The 27892-nt window shown below is 43.5% G+C and overlaps 2 protein-coding genes across 3 annotated transcripts in view; one reads left to right on the plus strand and one right to left on the minus strand.

The window, feature by feature from the left end:
- The window catches only part of EXD3 (exonuclease 3'-5' domain containing 3), a 162091-nt gene that overhangs the window by 38940 nt on the left and 95259 nt on the right, over positions 1-27892 (minus strand). The gene's annotated exons all lie outside the window — the stretch shown is intronic.
- The window catches only part of MGAT1 (alpha-1,3-mannosyl-glycoprotein 2-beta-N-acetylglucosaminyltransferase), a 360722-nt gene continuing 359825 nt past the window's right edge, over positions 26996-27892 (plus strand). Inside the window, exon 1 of the mRNA XM_075259997.1 lies at positions 26996-27005. The gene's annotated coding sequence lies outside the window, so the exon portion shown is untranslated. The remainder of the gene's footprint in view (positions 27006-27892) is intronic.

The following is a 27892-nucleotide window of genomic DNA, read 5'->3' on the forward strand; positions in this document are numbered from 1 at the left end:
GTAAGTTACAGTGTTTTTTTTTTTTATGTTGTTCTTCCCCTGGGTCTCCGATTATTATACTCTGGGGTCTGAAAAGACCCCAGAGTATAATAATTGTTAATGGGTGTCCACAACGGGGCATAATAGTGGGTGAAGGGGCCACAATGGGGGATAATACTGTGTGTAGGGGCCACAATGGGGCATAATACTGTGTACAGGGCCACTATGGGACATAATACTGTGTGCAGGGGCCACTATGGGGGATAATAATGTGTGCAGGGGCCACTATGGGGTATAATAATGTGTGCAGGGGCCACTATGGGATATAACAATGTGTGCAGGGGCCACTATGGGGTATAATAATGTGTGCAGGGGCCACTATGGGGTATAATAATGTGTGCAGGGGCCACTATGGGGTATAATACTGTGTGCAGGGGCCACTATGGGGTATAATACTGTGTGCAGGGGCCAGTATGGGGTATAATAATATGTGCAGGGGCCACTATGGGGTATAATACTGTGTGCAGGGGCCACTATGGGGTATAATAATATGTGCAGGGGCCACTATGGGGTATAATAATGTGTGCAGGGGCCACTATGGAGCGTAATAGTGTGCGTAGGAATGCGGGGGGGTGGGGTTGTGCGGGGTTTTCGGCGTCAGCCGGGGGGGGGGGGCATGTCAAAGGTTCGCCACGGGGCCCCGCCATTCCTAGTTACGCCACTGGTATGGACACTGTACAGATATTTACCAGTTTGGCAACTTCCAGGCCTTAAGTTTTGCTTAAACAATGCACAAGTATAGAGGTGATATTAGGAGACCACTCTATGAATTCTTCAGAAAACAGAACTGCAGAAGGACTTTGCATCTGGGTAGATCGTGGCTCCCTGGTTACGGTTTTGATGTCCCTTGGGAACTGCATAAACCTTCTTGCCTTTCACAGATGCGGAAACTAGTGGCTTTTGTGTGAAGTCAGTCCCTTGTCGAGTCACGTTTTCTCCTCGGTCACACAGTCCCCTCCTAGCTCTGCTCATGTCACAACCAAGTTTCGCTATCTTGAGTGTGGTTTTTGTGGTGAGGACACCTGTGCACCGGGGCCTCATATATGAGAAGTCAATCTATTTTTTCACACGGTACTTGGGACCTCAATCACTGTTTGTCTATTCTCACCATCTAAACCCATCAGTCCCATGACCTAGATGCAAATCTAAAGCTCCCAGGGTCTTGTTTTGTTGCAAGAAGCTCTAAACTCAACTGCGATCTTGCAAGATACTGGAGTTTCACAAGTGGTTCTTCAAGCTCAGCCCCCGAGCCACAGAATTTCAGGTTATCTCGCACAATATGGGGTCTGAGGACCTAAGTAAAACTGCACCCTGTGAATAAAGAAGAAGATGACTCTAGTCTTTATTATTCTAAATAAGTCAGAAAGCAAAGAGCAGCTTTCTCTCATTTTACCCCAATTACGGGAGATCATTTCCATTGTAATAGCAGACAGGGACCCTAATAGGATGTGATAAATCCTGAGGAGGGTCCGCTCTAAGGGTGATGTTTGGTGTCTTCTTGTCATACGTTAATTAGCACTTCAAGTCATTAAAAACAAGACCCCTCAGGGCAATTCTCAGCAGAAAGACATTCCTAAAGGGGGAATTCACAGCCCCCTGTGACTAAACCCTAAGTAAATGAAAGAAAAAGACAAATCAGTGATAATCTGCGAGAATCAAATTGCCCCCTAATGCCCCTCCAACCCGAAGCAACTCCCCCAGGCCCTGCATAGACCAAAGCAGTCATAAGATATAACATGGTGATGAGCCTGCAGGTAAATGGCTACTAAACTCTAGGAAATGGAGTGTCAACCTGCTAGACTGAACTCACTGGACACCAAGGCATGGACACTTGGGGACCAAATAGGTTATACAAATGACTACAGGCACCCAAGCAACTGGATATAAAAAAAATAATAAAAGAGAACCAAATTTATGAGACTACAAAGAAGTACGACACCAAAATGATTGTAACCAAAAGTGACGGTGAGAACAAACCACTCACCATAAAGAAATGGGAGCAGAGAACTCAATAGAATCCAAGGAATACCTACTCCATGGGGGGCCAATGAAGGGGTACCAAATTAATAGAAAGCACAGCCTTGCATTCCCAAACACTATAGGCAACAAACCCACTGAACAATAGTGAATCAAACTGGGGGAATCAAACCCTTCAAGAACAGGGGCCACAGTATCAAACTCATTGAGAGCAGGAATTGGAACACTTATGCTTTTGGGAACAGAAACTTGAAACACATCGAGAACAAGAACTGGGGTATCAAACCCATCAAGAACAAGAACTGGGGTATCAAACCCATCAAGAACAAGAACTGGGGTATCAAATCCATCAAGAACAAGAACTGGGGTATCAAACCCATCAAGAACAAGAACTGGGGTATCAAACCCATCAAGAACAAGAACTGGGGTATCAAACCCATCAAGAACAAGAACTGGGGTATCAAACCCATCAAGAACAAGAACTGGGGTATCAAACCCATCAAGAACCCATCATATTCCGCAGCGCTTTTACAGACATTATGGTCGCTGTCCCATATAGGGTTCACAATCGACATTTTCTATCAGTAGTGGTAAGAAAATGGAGCACCTGGAGGAAAACCACCTAAACATGGGGAGAACATACATACTCCTTGCAAATGTTGTTCATGGCAGGATTTGAACCCAGGACTCTAGCACTGAAGGCTGCAGTGCTAATCACTGAGCCACAGGGACTAGGGACACCAAAGCCATTGAGAACAAGGACAGGGGCATCAAATGGATTGAGAACAAGGGCATCAAAACAATCAAGTACAAGGACTTAGGCAGGAAAGGTTTCTAAAACAGAGACTGGTGCATTAAACTTTTCAAGAAATGAAACACAAAGCCTTTGGGAATTGGGACCCCGTCATCAAACCTTTCAAGAACAGAGACTTGAGTGTCACAACCACTGGGAATAACAGTTATTGGGGCATGAAACCAGTATCTGGCCCACTAAGATAGCTCACATTGTAGCACTAAATTATTTTCATGAGTCCCACCAAGGAACTGAACCAATTGTTTTAACATTGGGTTGTCTAGGTTCTGGCTTCTAGACTTTAAGGGGCTCTTCAGACAAAGCTGATCCATGGTGTTAAGTTTAGTGCAGATACGTATATAGGAGGTGGAGAATGACTCTTGGACTCTAGCGTTGGCTTTATAGGTTATAGTCCGCCCCCTGATGCAATGCACTAGGTGTAACACTGTGGATTAGTTTTGCTAAAGTGTTCCTTTAAATCAGGATGAAAGCAATAAGGCTAAGTTCATACAGAGTTTTTTGGTCAGGGTTTTGGCAGAAATCCGCCTCCAAACCCTGAACCAAAAAACGCCTCACCATTCAAAGTATACAAAACGCTTCTGATTGTTTTCCGCTAACGTTTTTTTTTCCGCTAGCGGCAAAAAAGAAGCGAGATGTCCATTCTTTTTGAAGCCGTGACCGTTTTCCGGCTCACGGCCTCAATGCAAGTCAATGTGAGCTGGTTTTTCCTGCTCACGTTTTTTTGGTCAAAAACCTGAAACAGAACCTGATCAGGAAACGCGTTTTTTAGAAAAAATATAATTCATGACCACATCCCAAGAGGAAACGATCAGGAAACTCCTCGAAAAACACCTAAAAAAACCGCTTCAAATGGCAAAAAACGCCTCAGGAAACGTCTCACTTGTTTTTCAGTCAAAACCCGGACCAAAAAACTGCGTGTGAACTTACCCTAAAGGGGATGGGATTCAGGAACCAATGTCTTTTTCTAAAATTTTCTGAATAAGAGAAAGCAGAAACTAAGGCACAAAGGGGGTAAGAGTACAGGACAGACGCTACCAGGGAAAAATCTGCTACCGTATGTCCTTGTATCAATATAAAAACACAAGGCATTTGTAAAATATTCCAACCCCTCACATCTATACAGAAATGCAGGAAATGGAGATGTCACAGGACTATCACATCCAGAGTTCAGGGGAAATGAACTACTGAATTATCCCTTTCAGGACTGAACAAAAGTCACAAAAAAAAATAAAAAAATTCTTTGTTATGTTTTGGTTTCCAGGAAGCTTTTGGCGACTGTAATAAAAACAAAAATGAACAGACGGGTCCAAATATAACAGCTAAATCTGCCGAATATGATACACAGTGGACGCTATGAAATATGGAAATCGCTGCTTGGGAACTTGTGAACATTCTCGGCAACTTCTAGTTTATCAGGGAGAGAAAAAAAAAAAAAGTAGATAGGTTGTATGTGAGGACGCGCTCATTGGATCACGAGCGTACAAGTGCCATCTCTTTCCCATGGCTCCGTGGGAACAGATGGCTCGTAGCATTTTCCAGTTGAGGCTGAGGAAAGATAAGGAGTGGAGGGTGAGAGAGAGGAAGTGCGGAATCTGGTCCTTCTCGAATCCCATGCTCTCATTCTCTCTGCAGCCGCTCGCTCTGTGCCCCCAATAGGATGACAGGTCCAAGAGGAGGCAAACTGATCAGCAGCTATGAGAGCAGTCACATATCGACAACCAATTCCACACGCTGGAGTCTGATTCTGATAACCCGTAGCCAAAGATTGGGACAAGCTGCGCAAAATATGACAATAAATAACCCATACATAAATGGACCCCTACTTTGCTGCCTACTTGTGCCCTTGCCCTGATTGTAGACCCTGTGAAAGGTCTATCCTTTATAAACAGAGCCAATGAAAAAAAACTGAATTAAAAATGTATAAATTTCACATGTCATTGGACTGTCAGATATAAGATTAAAGGAATTTAAGTCTAGGAGCTCCTACTACAAGACACAATAGGATATAACAGGCCTATACCGTATGGTTGAAGAATTTATTCTCCTGATAACCCCTTTAGGTTCTAGAATCTTGGTATACACAGGAAGACGATGAAGAAACAAAGTTGTCTATCTAGTGGCGGAGTAGAAAATTTTGGAAATATGTCAAGAAGTGATAAGAAGAGGGAAGGATAAGTCCAGCAGGCTAGGAGAAGGTTCTGGGTGTATCTCAGGTAAGCATGCGACATGGACATGTTATATTTAGAGGATGAGAGAAATGTTTAGGGTGTTTCTAAAGCAGAAGGTAAGGAAATAACCTGTTACACACATAGAAGAAGATTTGGGGTTTACATCACTTGACTGAGGAAAGGGTGGACATGACGAAACCAAGTGAAGTATCAAGTTCTAGGTATATCAAGCTCTATACCACTGAGCAGACAATGCTCAAACCTCAACTCATCCTGCGATACATCCCCATGGATAGGATTAAATAGGGTGAAGGAGGAATATGTTTTACTGAGGTGGTCCTGAGTTCATCCAGGATTGGATCAAAAGGTTGAACACTTGTAGCTCACAAATTTTGTGGATAAACCTAGAATTTTCTGCGATGCAAGACATGTTTATTTTTCACCACCACTGGATGTATTTTAGGGGCTGGGAAGGAAACTAGGACAGTATATCCAGAAACAGAAGAAAAGGAGGTGATAAGGTACAGACATTTTGTATCCAGACAGGTAGGAAATACACTCTAGGTGTCCCAAAGTAGATGATAAGAACAGGACATATTCCCATCTCACATATCTCCCCCTGCCTAGATTCATGGCCGGGTCACAGGAGCAATACTGTCCGACTTCATGGTACATTTTTAAGCCACATTTAGAATTAGTCATGGGAACGCAGAACCATGTCATGAATAGCTTATGTGTGCCAGACACTACCAGTATCAGGCTCTGAGAACCACTTAAATAGAAGATTTTCCCACACAGCGATCTTCTATTTTAGCCGCTTGCCGACAGTATACCCGCTGCACAGGTCTTTGCCTAGTGTGCCCAAAAAACCTGCACACGCATTCCCCTCATTCTTCTGCATCTACTTTATTTTGCAGCTCCAAAGTAAAAAATTCACAATAGGAACTGACCGAGGCTGAAAGAAAGTATCACATCACCCAGGGTTATCGGGAGGCTTCCAGTACATTGCAGAGACATTCAGCACTCTTCACACAACTCAATATAACACCTATCAGAACCAGATTTAATCTAGATCTACATGGTGTCCATTAATAATGATGCAATATATGAGTATGGAGGAGAAAAGGAAAAGCAACACGACCTTCAAAGTGCACAAGCTGCAATTTTAGAGGCTGACCCAGTACTCATGATAGTGCAGCACATTATCATGGAACCGATGACATCACTGACCCATGAGATACTTTCTAAGACAAACCTTCACAGAAAGTGGATAAAAGATAATAATACATTCCACATATTCCTCCCCACCCAACCGTACTACAGAGCAGTGCAAAGGTCATACTGTAAGTGACAGGCTCACACCCTGATAGGAAACACATGCTCCCGACAGAATGGAGGACTTGTACCAATACACTACATAGGTACCGATATAGGACTGCTCTATAAAACGTATAGGAACCTTATACAGTAGCAGTATAAGTTATTCACAAATTTGTACATCTGCATTCTTGTACATAGTAGGCAATATTATAGTAGTTATATTCTTGTACATAGGCGTACTATTATAGTAGTTATATTATTGTACATAGGAGTAGTATTATAGTAGTTATATTCTTGTACATAGGGGGCAGTATTATAGTAGTTATATTCTTGTACATAGGATCAGTATTATAGTAGTTATATTCTTGTACATAGGAGGTAGTATTATAGTAGTTATATTCTTGTACATAGGAGCAGTATTATAGTAGTTATATTATTGTACATGGGAGTAGTATTATAGTAGTAATATTCTTGTACATAGGACGTAGTATTATAGTAGTTATATTCTTGTACATAGGAGCAGTATTATAGTAGTTATATTCTTGTACATAGGAGTAGTATTATAGTAGTTATATTCTTGTACATAGGAGTAGTATTATAGTAGTTATATTCTTGTACATAGGGGGCAGTATTATAGTAGTAATATTCTTGTACATAGGAGGTAGTATTATAGTAGTTATATTCTTGTACATAGGAGTAGTATTATAGTAGTTATATTCTTGTACATAGGAGTAGTATTATAGCAGTTATATTCTTGTACATAGGAGTAGTATTATAGTAGTTATATTCTTGTACATAGGAGCAGTATTATAGTAGTTATATTATTGTACATGGGAGTAGTATTATAGTAGTAATATTCTTGTACATAGGAGGTAGTATTATAGTAGTTATATTCTTGTACATAGGAGGTAGTATTATAGTAGTTATATTCTTGTATATAGGAGTAGTATTATAGTAGTTATATTCTTGTACATAGGAGCAGTATTACAGTAGTTATATTCTTGTACATAGGAGGTAGTATTATAGTAGTTATATTCTTGTATATAGGAGTAGTATTATAGTAGTTATATTCTTGTACATAGGAGGTAGTATTATAGTAGTTATATTCTTGTACATAGGAGCAGTATTATAGTAGTTATATTCTTGTACATAGGAGGTAGTATTATAGTAGTTATATTCTTGGACATAGGAGTAGTATTATAGTAGTTATATTCTTGTACATAGGAGCAGTATTATAGTAGTTATATTCTTATACATAGGAGTAGTATTATAGTAGTTATATTCTTGTACATAGGAGTAGTATTATAGTAGTTATATTCTTGTACATAGGAGGTAGTATTATAGTAGTTATATTCTTGTACATAGGAGTAGTATTATAGTAGTTATATTCTTGTACATAGGAGTAGTATTATAGTAGTTATATTCTTGTACATAGTAGGCAGTATTATAGTAGTTATATTCTTGTACATAGGAGGTAGTATTATAGTAGTTATATTCTTGTACATAGGGGTAGTATTATAGTAGTTATATTCTTGTACCTAGGAGACAGTATTATAGAAGTTATATTCTTGTACATAGGAGTAGTATTATAGTAGTTATATTCTTGTACATAGGAGACAGTATTATAGAAGTTATATTCTTGTACATAGGAGTAGTATTAGGCTGCATTCACACGGAGTAAACGCTGGCGTTTTTTGTGTGTTTTTTGCACATAGCGCCGCGTTTACGCCGCGTAGCGTCGCGTTAACGCCGCGTATACGCCGCGTTAACGCCGGGCAACGCCACCGCTAAATAGCGCGGCGTTAACGCGGCGTATACGCGGCGTTAACGCGACGCTACGCGGCGTAAACGCGGCGCTATGTGCAAAAAACACACAAAAAACGCCAGCGTTTACTCCGTGTGAATGCAGCCTTATAGTAGTTATATTCTTGTACATAGGAGGCAGTATTATAGTAGTTATATTCTTGTACAATGGAGCAGCATTATAGTAGTTATATTCTTGTACATAGGAGTAGTATTATAGTAGTTATTTTCTTGTACATAGGAGGTAGTATTATAGTAGTTATATTCTTGTACATAGGAGTAGTATTATAGTAGTTATATTCTTGTACATTGGAGCAGCATTATAATAGTTATATTCTTGTACATAGGAGTAGTATTATAGTAGTTATATTCTTGTACATAGGAGACAGTATTATAGAAGTTATATTCTTGTACATAGGAGCAGTATTATAGTAGTGATATTCTTGTACATAGGAGCAGTATTATAGTAGTTATATTCTTGTACATAGGGGGCAGTATTATAGTAGTAATATTCTTGTACATAGGAGGTAGTATTATAGTAGTTATATTCTTGTACATAGGAGGTAGTATTATAGTAGTTATATTCTTGTATATAGGAGTAGTATTATAGTAGTTATATTCTTGTACATTGGAGCAGCATTATAGTAGTTATATTCTTGTACATAGGAGCAGTATTATAATAGTTATATTCTTGTACATAGGAGCAGTATTATAATAGTTATATTCTTGTACATAAAAGACAGTATTATAGAAGAAATATTCTTGTACATTACAGCAGTATTTTCTGGGATGGTAGAATATTTGTTTAGGGGATAACATCCATTAGCTGCTAAATTGGACAACATTAACATATCTTTCTACAGGTAACTGTTTTGTGGGAACAGTAATCTAATTCTTTACATTTTTTACTGCATCTTCCCTTCCTCAGGCCATGCCCTTCCATCATAATCATCATCCAAACCAAACAACATAGTATATTAATAACCGCTGACATTTGCTATGACCAGAACCCTAGTGATTTGCCAAATTACGGAGGATGGATCTTCTTGACATGTGTCTGCTCGGAGCTCATGGAAATAGTGGGTAGCTTCACAAGTCTTGAATAAATGCCATCAGTGTTTGTGATCCTGCAGACTATAAAGCTCACGGTCTGCACTTGTGAGGCTCAGTGTGTGAGAGAGAGTAAGATAAAGGCCGGCGAGGTTGGTATTCATAACCAGCCAACACACAAACAGATAAAGGTTCCGCTAGGACTGATGTCATCTGTGGTCTCCCAAAATAGGTTTCTCAACTTTCTGGTGGGAAATTTTTTACTCCTACTCCAGCCCTCCCCTTTTCCAACAAGGTCCCCTCCATAGAAGGACTCTCAGGAGGAAGCAAAGTTAAAAGGCTATTTAATCCCCCTGGGATAAAAAGGGCTTCAGTTCCTGGGCTCCGGAGATAGGACAAGCTGATCGCAAGAAATGATGAAATGGACAATGCCCGAAGATAGTGGAGAGAGCTAAAAAGTTACATTCGCAAAAAGTTTTCTCCTATTAGAGTTCAATAATGTGAAAATTTGCAAAAAAACCACTGAAACCATCAATGAGATCACAAGGGTATTTTAAGACCCCCGAGAGGGAGGAAGGAAAGCATTTAAAAAAAAAAAAAAAAAAAAAAAAAGAGAAAAGATCAAGGGAATATCTGAAAAGCTGTAAAATGGAAAAGGATGAGGAAGAAAAACAGGACACAGGACTAAAGATCGAGGAAGTGAAAACGTAGGTCCCACTTTCAAGTATGAGGTTGTTCACGTGACGGGCGACGGCCATGCACATGGCTAAAGGCGCATTTCATCCGGCTGATTATATTGTGTGCCGCCAATGAATGGAGTCAAGCACATTACCTGGATCACCCTGAGAGCTACGGCTTTACACTGCAAATATTGACGAACATTCAAGGTTGAAAGGAATAATCCAGGGCTGGAGAGATAGATACAAGGCCGGCTGTTTGTAGTAGATACATTAAAGGAGAGCTGTGCTTGGGTAAACACATATGTATGGATGTCAGAGGGGTGAGGCTCTGGGACGCCAAGGCCTTCAGGGGCTTTCATATATTCAATTGTATCTAAAGGTAAGAATGTCGAGTACCTTCAAATTATGGGGGTATAGGTCAAGGAGATCCAAGTGTCTCAGCATTACAAATTCCCACGGTAGACACCACTCAATGCCGCATAGTTAGGGGGCATTCACTACCGCTGGGGGCCGTCAGTAGTGTCCGTTGCTATTAGCCGACCCGTCAAAGATTTGTTAAAAATTCCATTGATTTCAATGGGGTTTTATCCCGTGTTTGTTAGTGACCGTTAGTGTGCATTTTACACCATATCCGTTACAGGTCTGGGATTTTTTGTGTGTTTTTTTTGCGGACAAAAAAAATCCTACATGCAGGACTTTTGTTACCATTAAAAAACAACAAAAAACGGTTTCACGCCACTGTTTTTTTAAACTTTGAAATCTATTGGTAATGGACTTACAATGGACAATAACTGATGGCCATCAGTTACTGTCTGTTATTTTGTGTCCGTAAGGAGGCGTTCACACTAGCGTCGGTGTCCGACAGCTCGTGTCCGATGCTATTGTCCGCGCAAAATCTTGCACAGACATTAGCATTGGACCCTAGCTATGTCCATTACATTTTGCATTTATTTAATGGGACATCATGTGCGTTCTTTTACAGTCCGTGTCTGTCCTTAAGTGTCCCTTGGGTATTCCCCGTTTCAGAGATTGTGGATGTTGACTATCCCAATGGAGGAGTGCATTTGTGGCGGTAGATTTTCTAAAAAGGGTGGAAGAAAAAGTGCCATCGTCACTGAGAGTGATCTGAATATCCAAGAATGGTAAATGGTCCTTGGATGGTAAAAAGATGTGACATGTAGGTTATTCTCATTCACATTCAAAGTGTCCACAAACTGATTAAATTCCTGCTTGGTGCCTGACCAAACAACGGCAATATCGTCAATAAACCTAAGCCATAGCACTATGTGCCTGGCCCAGGTATCCGCATATTTGCCAAAGACAATCTGTTCCTCCCAGTGTCCCAAATATAGATCTGCATAAGTGGGTGCGGCGGGGCACCCCATCGCGGTGCCCCGCCGCTGATGGTACACGCACCCATCAAATAGGAACACATTGTGTGTTACCACAAACTTAAGGAGGCCCATCACCAATGTGTTGTGGGCACCACACTGTTATGATAGGTGTCCATGTTTTTTTTTTAATGGACACTATCCTAATGGACATCCAATGGTAGTGTGAACCCAACCTTAGGTAGCCAGGCGGCTACAGACTATTCCATACATATGCAGCTTGCCTGAGGGTTCATGTGTTCTAAATGGGGAGAAGACCAAGACAATGGTGGATACCTCTAGCAGCAGCTTATCTACTGTATGCACAAAAGATTGGGCATGCTGGAATCCAACATGTGCAACCCCAAGACATCTGGTGGGATAGTATAGAGTTGGCACACCCACATACCCATAAGGAGGTCACTCAGTCAGGTTTCATGACTCTGCTCTTGTGTATGGGCACCTTTGAGATGGCTACAGACCAGTTGTTTAAGAAACGCCGAAAATCAATATAACATTTCATTCCGTCCATCTCCACAATCCTATGCCCTATTGGCATAAGTTGTAGGTTCTGTTGATCCAAAATATAAAACCTTTACAAAACTTTTCAGCGTCCTAAGGAATTAGAAGCAAACTTTTCTACAGAATCGGCAAAGAATGGAAATCGCTGGCTTTATGAGTCGGGGAAACTGTAGAGGATAGCTAAGAGAAATATAGAGGATTTACTCAACCCCCCCCCCCCATGGTTATCCAGTCCATTGCTCCCATTCATTGATGGCAAACTGATGGAAAATGGTGGAATGGAATAAAGCACAAAAGTCTATTAGAAAGCTACAGAACATATCAGTACATGAAAAGTGCAGGTATGTGCAACCGTCCGGCTCCATCGGAATCAAATGGAGGATAAATTATCAGTACTTTAATAAGCGATCCATTTGATCCTGTTGGGAAAAACAAAATAAAACAACATTTTCTCCAGATTTCATATCTACTCAATTCAATTTCGATATAGTCACATATTATTCAGATTCTAATTTTTATATAAAAAAATTAAATTTCGCTTGGCAGGTACAGGGTATATTGATAATGTTCTTTACGGATCAGGCCAGGGATCTGTATTGGGAGATCCCCCCCGCTTGCTACTCCCTTTCCCTCAGCGACAGAGCCTGGGTGACCCTGATAAGGGTTAAGCTGATCTGCGTGGCGGTTCTGTGGGAACTCTCTCTCCGAGGGCACTGCTTGCCTCTCAGGGACATTTTCCCACTCCATTTATAACAGGGGCAGCCCTAGGGTCCCAGTTTTCCAACCGATTAAGGCTCGCTTGACGAATGACCCCAAGTTTAGCACATAAGTTAACCCGCTCCCTGCTGCACAGGGTGCTTGTCCTTGTCACACAGATACTGAGCAGGTCTCTGAGGCAGGGATGTGGTTAATGGCAGAGATGGGGACAGAGTGACAGAGGCTGCACCGAGCTCATTCACATCTGTCCATGTATGGAAGCCTAAGGCTCATGCTCATTCAGGTCTACAGTAGAGTGCAAGCTCTTCAATACAGGCAACTAGGAAAGATGATTTTTTATTAGTAATTACTTTATTAATAATAAAGGTAATATGTATCAATAATTGTAGAATCAGCAAATGCACAATTGCAAAAAGTATCGCATAGCAGCTAGATAAACCGGGGCAGGGTTTTGACAACCTATCAAGAATTAAAGGATATCTCCATACAGATACAGGGGTGGGTCTTTCACAAAATATAGAAAAGTAAAGATTTATCTGTATATATACAGGGACGTGGCATTGACATACTAGAAGAATTACAACCATTAGAATATAACCAATGGTCAAGAATTTAAGGCTCAATCCACATTGACCGGAGAGGCTTTGACCACCTTTCAAAAACTAAAAGGTGGGCTACATCTAGACTCAGGGGCGGGGCTTCAACAACCAATCAAGTATTAAAGACTTTCTTCATCAAGATATAGGGACAAGCTTTGACAATCTATTGAAAACAAAAGGATTTCTCCATCTCTATATAAGGGCAATGCTTTGGTAGCCTTCTAGAATTAAAGAATTCCTCCATCCAATTGAATGGGCGTGGCTTTGACAACCTTTCAAGAATTTAGGACTGCCTCCCTTCATATAATAGGTGGAAACTCGACAACTTCTCAATAATTTAAAGGATTTTTCCAGTCTTCTAAAGGGTGAGGCTTTTACACCCCTGTCAAGAATTTAAGGCAGTCACAATGAAAGCTGAAGTTTTAACCACCTCAAGGACTCCATCACGACAAAGGGGCAGAGCTTTTTCAACAAATCAACTATTAAAGACTTTCCTCATCCAAACGCAGGGGCAGAGCTTTGACAACCTATCAAGAATAGGAGAAACTCTAACCCCTATCAAGTATTAAAGGGCAACTCTATCCAGATACAGAATGGGGTCCATACCATCTAGCCAGAATAAAAAGATTGCTCAATCCGGATACAGGGGCGGAGCCTTGACAACCTATAAAGGATAAAAGCTTTTCTCTAACCAGACACGCACAGGAGGTTGGGACAAAGGGACTATTTTAGAAGGGGTTACTCCTTAAGAAGCAGGAACAAATGTGAAATATTACATGTATGCATGATCAGTTCCCTTTCACAATATGATGGGGACAAACAGGTCACATCTCCTTGAGGCACCTAGACCAATAGTCTATTTCTCTGCCCCCTATCATTGGTGATACTGGTACAGAATGCACTGGGGCAGACACACATTGACGGATGGTCAGAGGAGATCCTCTGTACAGTGAACATGCTGCCTCTCTTTAATACTTGGAAGAGTTTACACTTCAGATCTCAAGTCCTTGTCACTGTGAGGGTTAATGTCCTGTTTTTCTGTGGACCAAACTGGTCCTTATCTGCTCGCTGCAGTCTAGGGAAAACTCCTGCTATTCCCAGACTGACCCACGTCATGCAGAAAGACAAAAGGTTAACCTCTGCCATTGTCCTCCTCACCAGTGCGATTTTATCTTCCGTATTTTCAATCATTAATATTTGGTCGCTGCCCTTTTCACAGGAAAAAGGAAAGATTGTAGAGAAAAGTCCCCCAGGGAGCCTCTGTGTCTACGAGGACTGGAGGAACGTTCCTGCTCTTATCTGCCTCATTGCTTTCTTCCCAAAGGCTCGGACTTGAGAGAGAAGACTGAAGGGAGGATCAACAAGAGAGCAACTACCACCTATATACAATAGGAAGGAGGGATCAGGACTGGGCTGAGGGGGCCATGACACAAATATACTAAGAAGAAATCTGTATTTCTATCCAAGTCTCGGTCTGTTCTGTCCCCACAAGTGTCAGTGTGTCAGCATTCTTTACCCCAAGCGTCAACCTGTTAGTATCCTGTACCCCAAGTGTCATGTCAGCATGTTATTAGCTTGTGCCCCCAGTGTCCGTCTGTCATTGTTCTGCTCCCTTTAGTGTACACCTGCCATTATCCTGTACCCCAAGTATCAGCCTGTCACTATCCTGTACCCCAACTGTCCGTGAGCCATTATCCTGTACCCTCAAGTATCAGCCTGTCATTATCCTGCACCCCCAGTGTCAGCTTGTCATTATCCTGTACCCCAAGTATCAGCCTGTCATTATCCTGTACCCCAAGTATCAGCCTGTCATTATCCTGCACCCCCAGTGTCAGCCTATCATTATCCTGCACCCCCAGTGTCAGCCTATCATTATCCTGTACCCCAAGTGTCAACCTATCATTATCCTGTACACCCAAGTTTCAGCCTGTCATTATCCTGTACCCCAAGTGTCAGCATGTCATTATCCTGTACCCCAAGTGTCAGCATGTCATTATCCTGTACCCCAAGTGTCAGCCTGTCATTATCCTGTACCCCAAGTGTCAGCCTGTCATTATCCTGTACACCCAAGTATCCGCCTGTCATTATCCTGTACCCCAAGTATCAGCCTGTCATTATCCTGAACCCCCAGTGTCAGTCTGTCATTATCCTGTATCCCAAGTGTGAGCATGTCATTATCCTGTACCCCAAGTGTCAGCCTGTCATTATCCTGTACCACAAGTATCAGCCTGTCATTATCCTGTACCCCAAGTGTCAGCATGTCATTATCCTGTACCCCAAGTATCAGCCTGTCATTATCCTGTACCCCAAGTATCAGCCTGTCATTATCCTGTACCCCAAGTGTCAGCATGTCATTATCCTGTACCCCAAGTGTCAGCATGTCATTATCCTGTACCCCAAGTGTCAGCATGTCATTATCCTGTACCCCCCCCCCCCCCCAAAGTGTCAGCTTGTCGTTATCCTGAACCTCCAAATATCAGCATGTCACTATTTCTTTGGGCTACAATTTCTCATGGTAAATGTAAGGAGATAACCCAATCTTTTTAGTATAAGTAGTTAGCCCATTGCCGGTCTATGAAATGTCAGTTTCTCGTAAGTCTCCAGAACATTGTGATAATATTGTGCAAGATAAGTTTGTGATGTCAGAATCACCACCACAATACTGCGGTTTCCTCCTTGTTACAAGCCATAAGTAACTAGTGCCAAAATCTCACTACAACCTGACGCAAGGAGGCTTATACGGTATTTTGATATACGTTCTATGGCTGTCATTAGTCACATGGCAATGCTGCAGCTATTAAAATGAATGAGAGACTGAAGTGAAGAATGGCCATAAGACCAATGGACGTGATGTCACTTCCTGAGAAGAAGTAAAAAGCAGCCATGTTTATAATCTTAAACAACCCCTTTAAGGATAGACTAATGTGCAGGAAACAATCAGCAAGTCTCCATACACATAATGGGATCCAGTTCCCGCCATGCTTCACTCACTTCCATGGAAGCTTTGAATGTGCGTGCTGAGAGTTGTAGTCTCACAACTTAAAGTTGACCCCTGGGGGGCAGGTGGAGATGAGCACGGCAAAAAGCATCAAGACACGTCTGGACCTTAATCATCCTCAGAAATCATGTCACATAAATATGTAGGACGCGGCCTCGCGTGTCTCGTGCACACTGCAGGACGTAACACATGAGCTTCGCTTTACATTCCTCACAGTGGAATTCAGAGCCCAGAGTGAAATTTTATATGGAACATTTTATAAGAAGAAATAACTCCAGCGACAGCGATTATTAACCCTGACAACGCTTTCCACCAGACAAGCCAAAAATCTGCTGGTGCTTCATGGTTTGGACCCCTCAATGGTTCCATGCGTGACTTGGTTAGATGTGTCTATGAACCTAGAAGATGGGGGTCCTGAATACATAACCCACTGAAAGATTATTCCCTAAAAAGGTATGATCTATTACAAGCATATGGAGGGGGGTTCCTGCCAGCGGAGGGTGCTTTTCCCACCAGAGGCCTTGTGATTAGGCACAAACCTATGGCATTCACGTCACTTTTGCTAAATGACGGCATGTGAACGTACCCTAAGGATGTCCAAGATAGGTTCGGAGGCATTAATGGACACTACATTGCATTTTTAGGCTCCAAATGCCATTCAATTTGAACATGCTGACAGGTTTCCATTGGCTTCCTACAGATCTTGCACAACCACTGCCCATGGAAACCTCCAGGTGACGCTATAAAACGCGCTACACGACGGCATACATATTACCTCTTAGAATCGGAAAACAGAGAGTGAGTGACAAGGAGAGGAGATAAATAAACCTGTCCGTCCGGTAGTACATTCCTGGAGTGAGGCCAGCCAGGTAGAACACACCCGAGCCGCTCTGCAGACATATTCTCTGCAAGCGGTCACTCCCTCGTGGAGAATGCAACCAAGAATTCTGGGAATTATACGGCTAATCCATTACCTGCGGCGCTGAGGGTCCCGGCGACGCCACTGATGGGAGCAGGTGGGGAGTGCGGACTGTCAGACAGCAGACTTACAGCTTGAAGGACATGGATTGATGAGGTTGACCTGAGAATGTTCCCAGTCTCGGAATTTTGGCTTTGCACCTGTCAACATTACACAATCGAGGCGGCCATTTTTATCTTTACAAGACATATTTGTCTGCTAAAAATACTAATCTGATCCAGCAGCGAACAACGTGCAGTTTATTCCAAATAACCAGCCACTGTCCTACAATACGAGGTAGACTTCTCAGTTGGTCAGTCTCCGATGTGCACAACCGTACGTGGCCAACTAAGTGCAGTGGCAAAGAGCAGCCATGAGCATGCTTCACTTCTGTATCTCACTACCTTGCTCAGTCCATGGTGATCTTTGTAACTGTAATAATATTGGCCAAAAGTATCATTACAGGACCAAGTACTTGTCCATTATCGCACATGGCAGGCCTGATATGACATCTGAACAGCATGTATTGCTTCTTTCCCCTTCAGTGGTTGCCTACATGTGACGCCGCCTGGCAATAAAAGCTGATCAATAAGGGGGGGGATAAAAAAATCTGACAAGCATTGATCATCTGATCGCTGTACCGACTGCTTTTCAAATATCAGGAAAAAGTTGAATACTAAGAGAAGAAGACGCCATTATGTTGGCCATATTGATTGTCACAGAGCTTCCCATATCCCATTCAGAAAGGGGCCACCCAAGGAATGAGACTTAAAAGAAAGTAGTCCCTTTTAGGGCATTTTTTAAGGACGGAGGGTCACCTGCTGGTGACAACAGGATGCCATATTAACTGCAATGTAAACAATGCCTTACAGGCCTGTTGGCAAATATACATTATGGCACTCAGAGCCCTCTCTGCTGGTACGCATGCCGTCGCCCGGATCACTCACTAATGAGGAATCTGGTACAGGATTTCTCGTTAGTGAGCGATCGTTTCTTCTAACTGTATGTGCAAATGCACACACAACTGAAACCTGTCAGTGTAGGCTGCAGAATGTGACCTCTGCCTCGACGCAGGCGCGTAGACTTAAGTCATCAGCGCCTGCAGTCAGAAGAAGTAGGACACCCAGCGGCTCTTAGTGGGACTTCAGGTAAGTATAACACTGGGTGGAAGGGGGGGGCATTGTGGAGCATATAATATTGTGTGAGGGGACAAAGTAAAGCATATAACACTGCGTGGAGCCACTGTGGGGCATATTATACTGTGTGGGATCCCTTCACTATTTATATCACACAGTATCTGTTTTAAAGCAGACGTGATATTAGTACATGCTGTAATAACATTGCACGGTCACTATAAAACAGATCCTGTGCGTTGTAAATAGTGAACGTTAATTGTTCAAAAGTACCAAACGCAGAGACCTTCACCTTTCAGTACAAAGCTGTTTGTATTATTGAAAACTCAGTAAAGTCCCATTCACACGACTGTATTTTGCGGGTCCATAATTGTCCATCCACAAAGTATTAAGGTTAAATTGCTGTGTTGGCACTTTGTGATAATTTTGTGGATTTTGGGTGGCAGTTTGGGCACTCGGTCTACAGTTTGCACCACTTGTACCCTGGCAATCGCCAGTATCAGTTCTCATTGCAAGCTCAGTGTCCCTCTCTCCCACCGCCAGGCTCTGCAGGCATGTGGCCACAAGATTTGTAGTATTGGAACTCAGACACCTGGGAATGTTAGTCACCCATCTCCTTACCTCACCCCATCCCAACGAGCACAGTCCCGCCTCCCCCTGCAGGCAGAGAACCACATGAAACAAATCTGGGGAATATCCAGAAATTTCATCATCTCCCCTGGAAGGAAATAAACTGGAAACTGGCTCTGTAATATACATGTATCATATATACGTCACACTATATACTCTGTACAAATCGTACACAGATAAGACACTGCAACTCCCTTAAGGGGTTGTGTCCAGGACTACGATATTGAGCTCCAGGCAGCTAACATCACATCCATTGGTGACATGACCATTTTGTATCTCAGTTCCATTCAAATGAATGGGTCTGAGATGCAGTACCAAGGACAGCCACTATACAATGAAGAGCGCTGTACTTGGCAAGTAGTGAAGAGGCCACAGTAATCAATATCATGGTCCCAGACAACCCCTTTAAGAAGTCCTCTTCCAACAACTTGTAATCAGTTATATGAAGGCGACTACTTTGGATACCCAGCTTTCCTAGAGATTTGACTACATATGCCGTGACATGGGAGTGGTAATGTCATGCAGACAGCAGACATAGAATACATCAAAATCCATTTGTGTGAACATAGTCTAACAAAGCAAGAGGGATACGCGGCTTCCAGATCCCTATGCCACCACTGACCTCCAACAGGGAAATTATGGGTGACAATAGAATTGTATCACATCCATTGTACCATTGCTGAAACTGCAATAGGTAGAGACCTCCCCCCGACAAGCACAATAATGGTAGCTACCAGTGCCAAGATAGTGTAACTTGTGCATGCACTGCAGTCAGGGCAATTACTATGATGGGAAAGGATTGCAAAATGTTGCACCAAACCGAAGCCCTGTAGTCACTGTGCCTCATGGTGTGTGTCAGTGTGTTGCGCCATGCCATCAATAATTTGCACTGGGTGATGGTGTTGTAGCCTATAAAGCGTGCGCTGCTCTATGGCCGTATACAGACTTGCAGAGTGTGTGACCCACGATTCCCTGGATGATGTGTTGAAGGCTTGGGTTGCACAGTGTCCGTCTCTATCAGCATGTCGGTGTTTGTACAAGAGAGTGTTTGTGGTTTTGTGTGTGTATGAGCGTGTGACGGTCTTTGCGTCCAAGTGAGAGATCATGTTGGTGGCAGGAAGCCGGCCTTCGCTAGTAATGGAGGAAATGGGCTGCAAGTTCTCCTTGGCTTCCCAGATGCTGAGCTCCAAGCTGCACCGTGTTTACTTGCTGCCTTCCGCCGGATGCAGAGCAGGAGAGGAGAGGCGTTAACAAGCGGAAGCCCCCCGCCAGGAAACACGTGGCTAGGATGAGAGAAGAGGATATCCCCCCGAAAACAGCTTCCCCTTCACTTCTGAGGGTGTTTGATGCTGGTGATCAAAATAATAGATAAGAAATCAGGGCAAGGGTTGCATAGCTCAGGATTATTGGGCCCTGGGGGTTACTCAGAAGAACTTGGGGTGTCCCTTGACGAGTGACTAGCTATGCTACAAGAAAGATCTCTATACTGTAGATCTGGACTAAATACCCTTATACATTACATAGCAGAATGGGTTTTAATTTGGTCATGGCATGGGTCAACCCCCCACCCATCCCCCAAGATAGGAGTGGGGGGCTTCCTCCTTACAAAAGTTAATGGATTAAATTCAGAAGTGACTGCACTTGTCCTTCAATGTCCCAATCCCTTCAGGTGACACTAACAGTGGAAGCTGAGATAGAAGGTGCTGTTTGCTAGGTCTGCTTTGCCTGTGCCTGATATGGAGGGTACAAGGTAGTCACTGACTACCTATGATGCAGCAACAATACTGTGACGGCTATGAGGGGCTTTATCGCACAGTGGTCCTGTGTGGTTCGAGTGTCCACAATATTTATGTCCCCAATAAATAAGATAGTCGGGCACTATAGCCACAAATCTGCAGCTTTATCCAACTTTAGTCTTGTGTTTCTGAGCAACTTAAAGGGTTTTCATGGGCTTAGATCATTAATATGTGATCGGTGGGGGTCTGACACTCAGCATTCAGGTGAGCAAGGTGGTCTCCTCACTGAATACAGTGCATATCGAATATAGAAGCACAGTGCCCTGCGTTAGAGAGTGGCTGTGTTTAGTATTAAAGCTCAGCCCCATTCCCTTGAAAGAGACTGCTTATGCTGGGTTCACACTAGCGTTCGATCTCCGTTCTGTGGTTTCCATCTTCTGCAAGCAGAAGACGGAAAGCTGTTAGACCGGGTCCGGCCGTGAGCGCCGGTGAGCGTTTTATGCTCTCCGCCACAAAACAGTTTTTTTTAAATCGGACACAGAGTACTGCATGTCCGACTCTGTATCCGATTTTAAAAAAACGGTTTCGCGGCGGAGAGCATAAAACGCTCACCAGCGCTCACGGCCGGACAGCTTTCAAACCCATTCAAATGAATGGGTATGAAAGAGTCCTGCAGGTTTCCGTCTCCTGCCTCTGTTTTGTGCAGGAAACGGAAACCTGCAGAACGGAGACCAGGCTCAGATGTGAACGAGCCCTTAGCTGCTATACAATGTGACCAATGAATGTGACATCATCGATACAGGGATGAGGTCGCAGCTGTCTGGTGAGGATCCCAAGTGCCAGAACCCCATTGATTACTTATCCTAAATAGAGATCATCAATAGAGATGAGCGAGTACTGTTCGGATCGGCTCCATAGAAATGAATGGATGCACCTGGTACTTCCGCTTTGACGGCGGCCGGCCGCTTAACCCCCCCTGTGCCGGCTACGTCCATTCATTTCTATGCGAGCGTGCTGTTTGGATCGGCTGATCCGAACAGTAATGGCTCATCTCTAATCATCAATATAACACAAAATCCCTATATGACGTGTCATATACATTACATACTGTACAGTAAAGAAAGAAGGATTTCAGAAATTGATGGTTTAATAGTTATTTTTGTCAATTAACAAAATTCCAAGTCGGCAGCATGGTGGTCTTGCAGCGCTGAAGCCCTGGGTACAAATCCAACCAAGGACAACATCTGCAAGGAGTTTGTATGTTCTTCTAGTGTTTCTGTGACTTTTCTCCTTGTACTATGGTTTCCTCCCATACTCCCAAGACATAGTGATAGGAAATGTAGATTGTGAGCCCTATATGGGATAATGACCGACAATGTCTGTAAAGAGCTACAGAATATGATGGCGTTATAAAAGTAAGAAAAAAAAAATCCCATAAATAATTTGATGTGACCATTGCCCTTTGGAGGAGTGGTCCTGGAAGCGAAGATATGGCCCTGATATTAACATCGACCAGTCTGTCTGGGATGCCATGAAGAGACAGAAGGATTGGAGTAAACCCACATCCACAGAAGATTGGTGCTTAACACTCCAAGATGGCGGCGGGAACAACCTCCCTGCCCAGTTCTGCCAAAAACTGATGGGATTTACACTTCTCTTTTCTCCATTCACAAACATAAACCATTAACCCTTCTACTTCTGATAGCATTCTTATTCTAGGTTCACAGTAATGTCAAGCTGTCCGTTTTTTCCGGTCCATCAGAGGACCAGGACACCAGAGCACTATTTAATGAATTACGATGGAACCAGACAGACATATAATGGGGCCGTTACCAGGTGCGCCTGTTGTTTTAAACTGAAAGCGCCAGACAAAAAAAGTAAACTTTCAGGATTTTTTTTCTCCCATTGATATTAGACAGCGACTGTAAAGAGTGAACCCAGGCTTACTTTGCAGAAGCAATCTAGCACTTTTGCACAATTCTGTAAATCTAAACTGTATCTCATATGGTATTTGTAATCCTTTCTGTCCTAATATCAGCAGCTCTACTATTACATCGTCTACCATGGCTGTCACCCAGCTTTCCTGGTGTCATGCACAGCAATGGTACAATAATAAATGGTCCGCGATATGGTTCAGCAAATGTCCCCCCGATCCGGTACTGTGTAACGTACAAGTGTAATGTGATGCTAAACATAAAAGGTAAGGAGAGGACTGAAAGGTTGGAAGGGAAGCCAAAAAAACCCTGAGGAGTGCTGGAATATGAGCGGAGGGGGTTGTCGGAAGTCTGGGGCTGTGTCAGACAGATCTGTATATTTTGTTGAGACGGTGGCTCACATCTCCTGTAACCCCAGAACTTGTACGCTTCCTGCCGGCCTGCACAGCTCCTCAGCTCTCGGAGAGACGCTCTCACTAGACAAAAAAGCTTTCGGAACGCAAGAGGCCCCGGGAGGAAGCGCTTCCCCTGGCTGACGTATTTGTTATTGTGTCTGGCCAAGGCTGTTCTCACGATTTTTGAACTGGCGCCAAACGGTACAAGCCTAACCTTGAGCTCGAGCTGCGTTCCCACCAGCCTGGGGAGTGAACCAGGGGAAGGTGGAGGCAGAGAGGCGTCTATGTGGTGGGGAGGAGAGGGGCAGACATGTCACAGGGGTTAACCACTTTAAGGTGTGTAAAGCTCAAAAGATGCAAACGATACAGGTCGCTCGCTTTGCACGACACACTGCGCAGAACGCCCAGCCACGCTACTGAGAAAAGAGAGGGCTGCAGTACAAAGGAGGAGAGGGGGTAACATGGCGCACCTCCTAGTGCATCCTGTTTTTGTCATTTTTAGACTACTATAATGTATTTACCATACAAGGAGAAATACTTCCTGCAATAATTTTTCCCGTATGGGTCAGACTTGCCTATAGGAGTAACGGAGGATCCTCTGGAGGTCTTGGGTTTGTTCCGGCCCATTTGAGACCAATTTGGAGCCCATCACTTGCGGGTATCCTTAGGAATATGTTCACATGTTGAGTATCTGATGTAGAAACTGTATCAAAGTCACCTTCCATGTAAGTGAATGTGGTTTCAGTATCCTCAAAATTGGTGCAAATTTTTGTCCACGCTGCCAATATTCCAGAACTTCAGCGACTAACCCCACTGACTGACAATGGGGCAGATCCGTGACAGATATCCAAATGTCAGCCTCAGATTTCTATTTTCTAATAGCTGCACTTGCCATAGTGTGAACTTATTCACAGTTTGTGGATGTTGGAAAAAACAAAGAACAACATTTTTACAACAATTTCTAAAAAATAGTGTCAAAAACTGCAACATGTGATTAATCCTTTATGAGTTGGTTCATAAATCTCTTAGTTCACACGTGGGGTGGTATGGCGTATTTTGCGCCTGCTACAAATGAATGGGCCTAGTCCGGAGGGTGCTGTTGCGAGGTGGACGCCAGGCCCGAATCAGCCTGAAGAAAGGGCAGCTCGCTTCTTTTTTCCGTGAGCGGCAACATGCTGCATACGGAAAAAAGTAAGCTAGCGGTCTACATAGACCTCCATTGTGAGGGGCAGATTCTGACGTGGATTCGGCGCCAAAATCCGCCCCCTCTTGCCCCAAGTGAACGAGCCCTTTTACAGCGTACTAGAGAAAGAAGCTGAGTACACACATCTATAGTGTGAAAATGTCCGGTATAGACTGGGGACGGGAACCAGAATCATTCCCTCTGGTGGGCCCACATGCCTGCCAGTCTGATATCTTCAAGTACATTATCAATGACAGATCCCTAAATATTAATGCTAGGGTAATCTGAGTCAGTGGTCTGCTATTTGACGCTCCTTAACTACAGCTCCCAGCATGCCCTGACAGCCTGCGACTACAGAAGGGTAGGGCAGCTGCTTATCTTCCCTCGGGAGCCTAATAGCAAGTGGCACCACGGCAGGTACAGAAGCTCTCCCACCACGTCTCTGTTCCTGGAAGGTTTCTCTTGTTATTTTAGTATCGTTCACATCATTTAGTTCTGCAAATATCAGTCCTGAAAATAAATGGATATGATAGTGAACGGAGGAGAACGAGACTCCAAAGATAAATGAGCCCTGTGGCATGGGAATTCTGGTGGTGGGATGAGAAATTCTGAAGAAAAGGAGGTGTTATGTTATAGGGGACAGGGATGTAAAATCCTAATATATACCGTATATATTTTAGTTTTAGTAAAACAAATTATTGAAAAGCTGGGTGACAAATCATATTGGAGAACTGATTGTGACTTATTGGTGCTTATTTTAGAACATAAAGGGGTTCACCAAAGAGTGTTTTTCAGATTTACTTCTTGCGGGGTTATTAGATGCTGTACCCAGGGCCCCCAGGCCACTTCACCACAACCAGCCCCTAGGTCACACGTCCTCCTCTCCCCTGTCCTACTCTAGTCTGACAACCACCATATCACAGCTAAGTGACTACCTGTAAACACAGGAGATGAGAGAGGAGGCAGAATGACCAGGAGAGAGGCGCTGCTGATCCCATCCCTTAACCTGGCATCAGAATCAGCCTGGAAGCTCGAGGTACAATAACAACCACCCCTAAAAAGAGTCCCCTGTAAATGGGTGCTCCATATTATAAAGTGATCGACATCAATTTATGATCAGCAAGTATGCGACCTCTGAAACCCAACTGACCCATTGTATAAGAGGTTGCGTACTGACCCCTAGTGGTCAAATTATAGTGAAAAAAGACAAAACACATTGAAAATAAAGGTTTTTTTTATGGATGTCATTTCTTTAAGGCAAATACTGAGTTTCAGCCATTACTTGCTACAGAAGAAAAGACTTATGTACCAATGCTACAGATCATAGAAATATCCAATTTGCCTTCCGTGGTGGTGTGTGAATGGCATCCATAACATACTGCATGTGATAAGAATATGAAATATAATGGGAAAACCTGAATTATGGGGAATAATTTTGATATGAGAAGATCAATAATCCTTGTTAGTTATATCCGCGTCTGAGAAAGGTGGGTGACATGCACGTGACCATTTAGCTTCTCAGACATGCCAGGCAGGAGCCTAGAAAGCTCGGTGACAGCCCTCCTGGAAAGTGTAATGTTGGTAGTCACCCAGCTTTCCCAGTGATATTTATAACATGGGCAGGTAAGAACTCGAGGACTTTTTCTAGTAGTTGGTGGTGTCAGTGTAGCAGGTTGTATTGAGACTTTTCTCTTTACCCCCTAGGGCCAGGATATGGCCCATTTTGGTCTCATATGGTCACCTGCTATCTACCAGACCTGTTATCACTCCTCACACCTTTGGAGGGTCACCCCTATTGTCTCGCAGTGCTTACTCTCTCTCATGTTAACCCTCCAGGAGCCACTTCCCACGCGCCCTTGGGAACACTGATCCCATCTCTCTCAGCAGCTAACAGTAGCTCCTCAGGGAATAGCCAGAAATAATGGTGAACCATTAGGGTCAGAGGCCTGACCTCCCGCAGAATGGGAAAACTCAGGCCAAGATAGAGAAAGAGAGACGGGTGGGAAAAGAGACTGCGGAATGGAAACAGGAGAGGGGAGGCTTTGTGTGCAGACAGTATGAGGATGAGAACAACCCCACTCCCCAATAAAGAAATACCTATAATAGTATGGCTGGGTTTACACGCTATGATTCTACCAAGATCCGATTAATTAAATACCACATAGCAAATATCCTGAAGACCCTACTGAATGCCCCCTCTCCACTGACCAATGTTACAGATGGATGAAATAGATACTGGATATGAGGAACAGGAACCACCAAAATCCATGGGATGGCTATGTAATGTGTAGTCATAGCAGAAGCTCAAGAATGATCTATGTAGCAGCTCCATACCCTTATACAGGGGTCAATACTTGAGACCCCGACTCCATATGCAAAGGGTTTCCATAGAACAAAAACGCATGGAAAAAAAAAAGAAAAAATTGTACAGGATCAGAAGGCATGGCTATGGTCTTCCAAAAACAGCGACATTACTGCACATAGGTTGTGTGTAGCATTGCAGCTCAGCCCCATTCATTTAAAGGGATCCTATCATTTAAACTAATTTTTTTCTGCTCATCACGTCGGAATAGCCTTAAGAAAGGCTATTCTTCTCCAGGCTGCCGTTCCGTAGAAATCCCAGTTTGCAAATGAGTTCTCTCACAGTAGTGGGGGCGGGCCCCACCGCTAAAACAGCACAGGGGGCGTCGCCAATGCTGCGAGAGAACTCTCCAGCGCCGCCTACATCTTCTTCAGGAACGGGTCTTCTTCGCGTCTTCTTCCGGGGTTGGCTTCAAACTTCTAGGCCTCAGGCCTAGGGCAAAGCCGACTGCACATGCCCACAGGCAACAAGAAAATGGCCGCTTGCACAGTATTGTAAGCAGCCATGTTCTTGCGGCCGGCAGGCATGCGCAGTCGGTTGCGCCCAAGGCCTAGAAGTTTAAAGCCAACTTCGGAAGAAGACAAGAAGAAGACCCATTCCTGAAGAAGATGGAGGTGGTGCTGGAGAATTCTCTCGCAGCATTAGGGACACCCCCAGTGCTGCGAGAGAACTCATTTGCATACCGACAAAAACTGGATTATATACCAAACGGCGGCCAGGAGAAGACATCTAAAGGTAGGAGATAAATAGCCTTTCTTAAGGCTATTTCTACGTGTTAGGCAGAATAAAATGAGTTTAAATGATTGGATCCCTTTAAGGGTGTTTTCCAGGGCTTACGTAGTGATGACATATTCTTAGGATAGGTCATCAATATGTGATTGGGGGCGTCTAACACCCAGGACACCCGTCGATCAGCTGTTTATAGAGGCTGTGCCTTCTTCCTATTCTGAGGACATCATGTTCATTGGTCATATAGCACAGCAGCAACTAAGTTTTATTCATGTGAAGGGGGCTGAACTGCAATACCAAGCATAGCTACTATGATATGTGCAGCGCTGTACTTCAGTGATGAGGCTGCAGCACATGCTCAAGCACCGAAACCTCTTCAGGCAGCTGATCTGTGGGGTTCTCGAGTGGCAGACCCCACCGATCACATATTCATAACTTATTCTAAGGATGTCTTCACCCTTGTGCCCTACACAAGGCATAACACTTACTATAAGTTACACCTGGGTGTTCCTTTAAGTTTTGCCAATTTATTGTCTATAGCACAGGTCACCAATCCAGAGGAACATAAGTGGAAATAACATGTATAAGAGGCCACTATGGCTATTAAATGGGAGGGTCCATGGATAGCTTTCAGCCAAATGATCATTTTGCCCACAGCTATTCAGTGTCCAGGGCCAGCTTTAACATATCAAGGCGCTGGGAGTCAGAGAGCGGTCAGAAGTTTGCATTGGACACAGTTGCTGATCTTAAGTAGTATCCCTTGGGCATCCGCAGC

Source organism: Leptodactylus fuscus, chromosome 11 (assembly GCF_031893055.1).
Source record: "Leptodactylus fuscus isolate aLepFus1 chromosome 11, aLepFus1.hap2, whole genome shotgun sequence".
NCBI classification, from domain to species: domain Eukaryota; kingdom Metazoa; phylum Chordata; class Amphibia; order Anura; family Leptodactylidae; genus Leptodactylus; species Leptodactylus fuscus.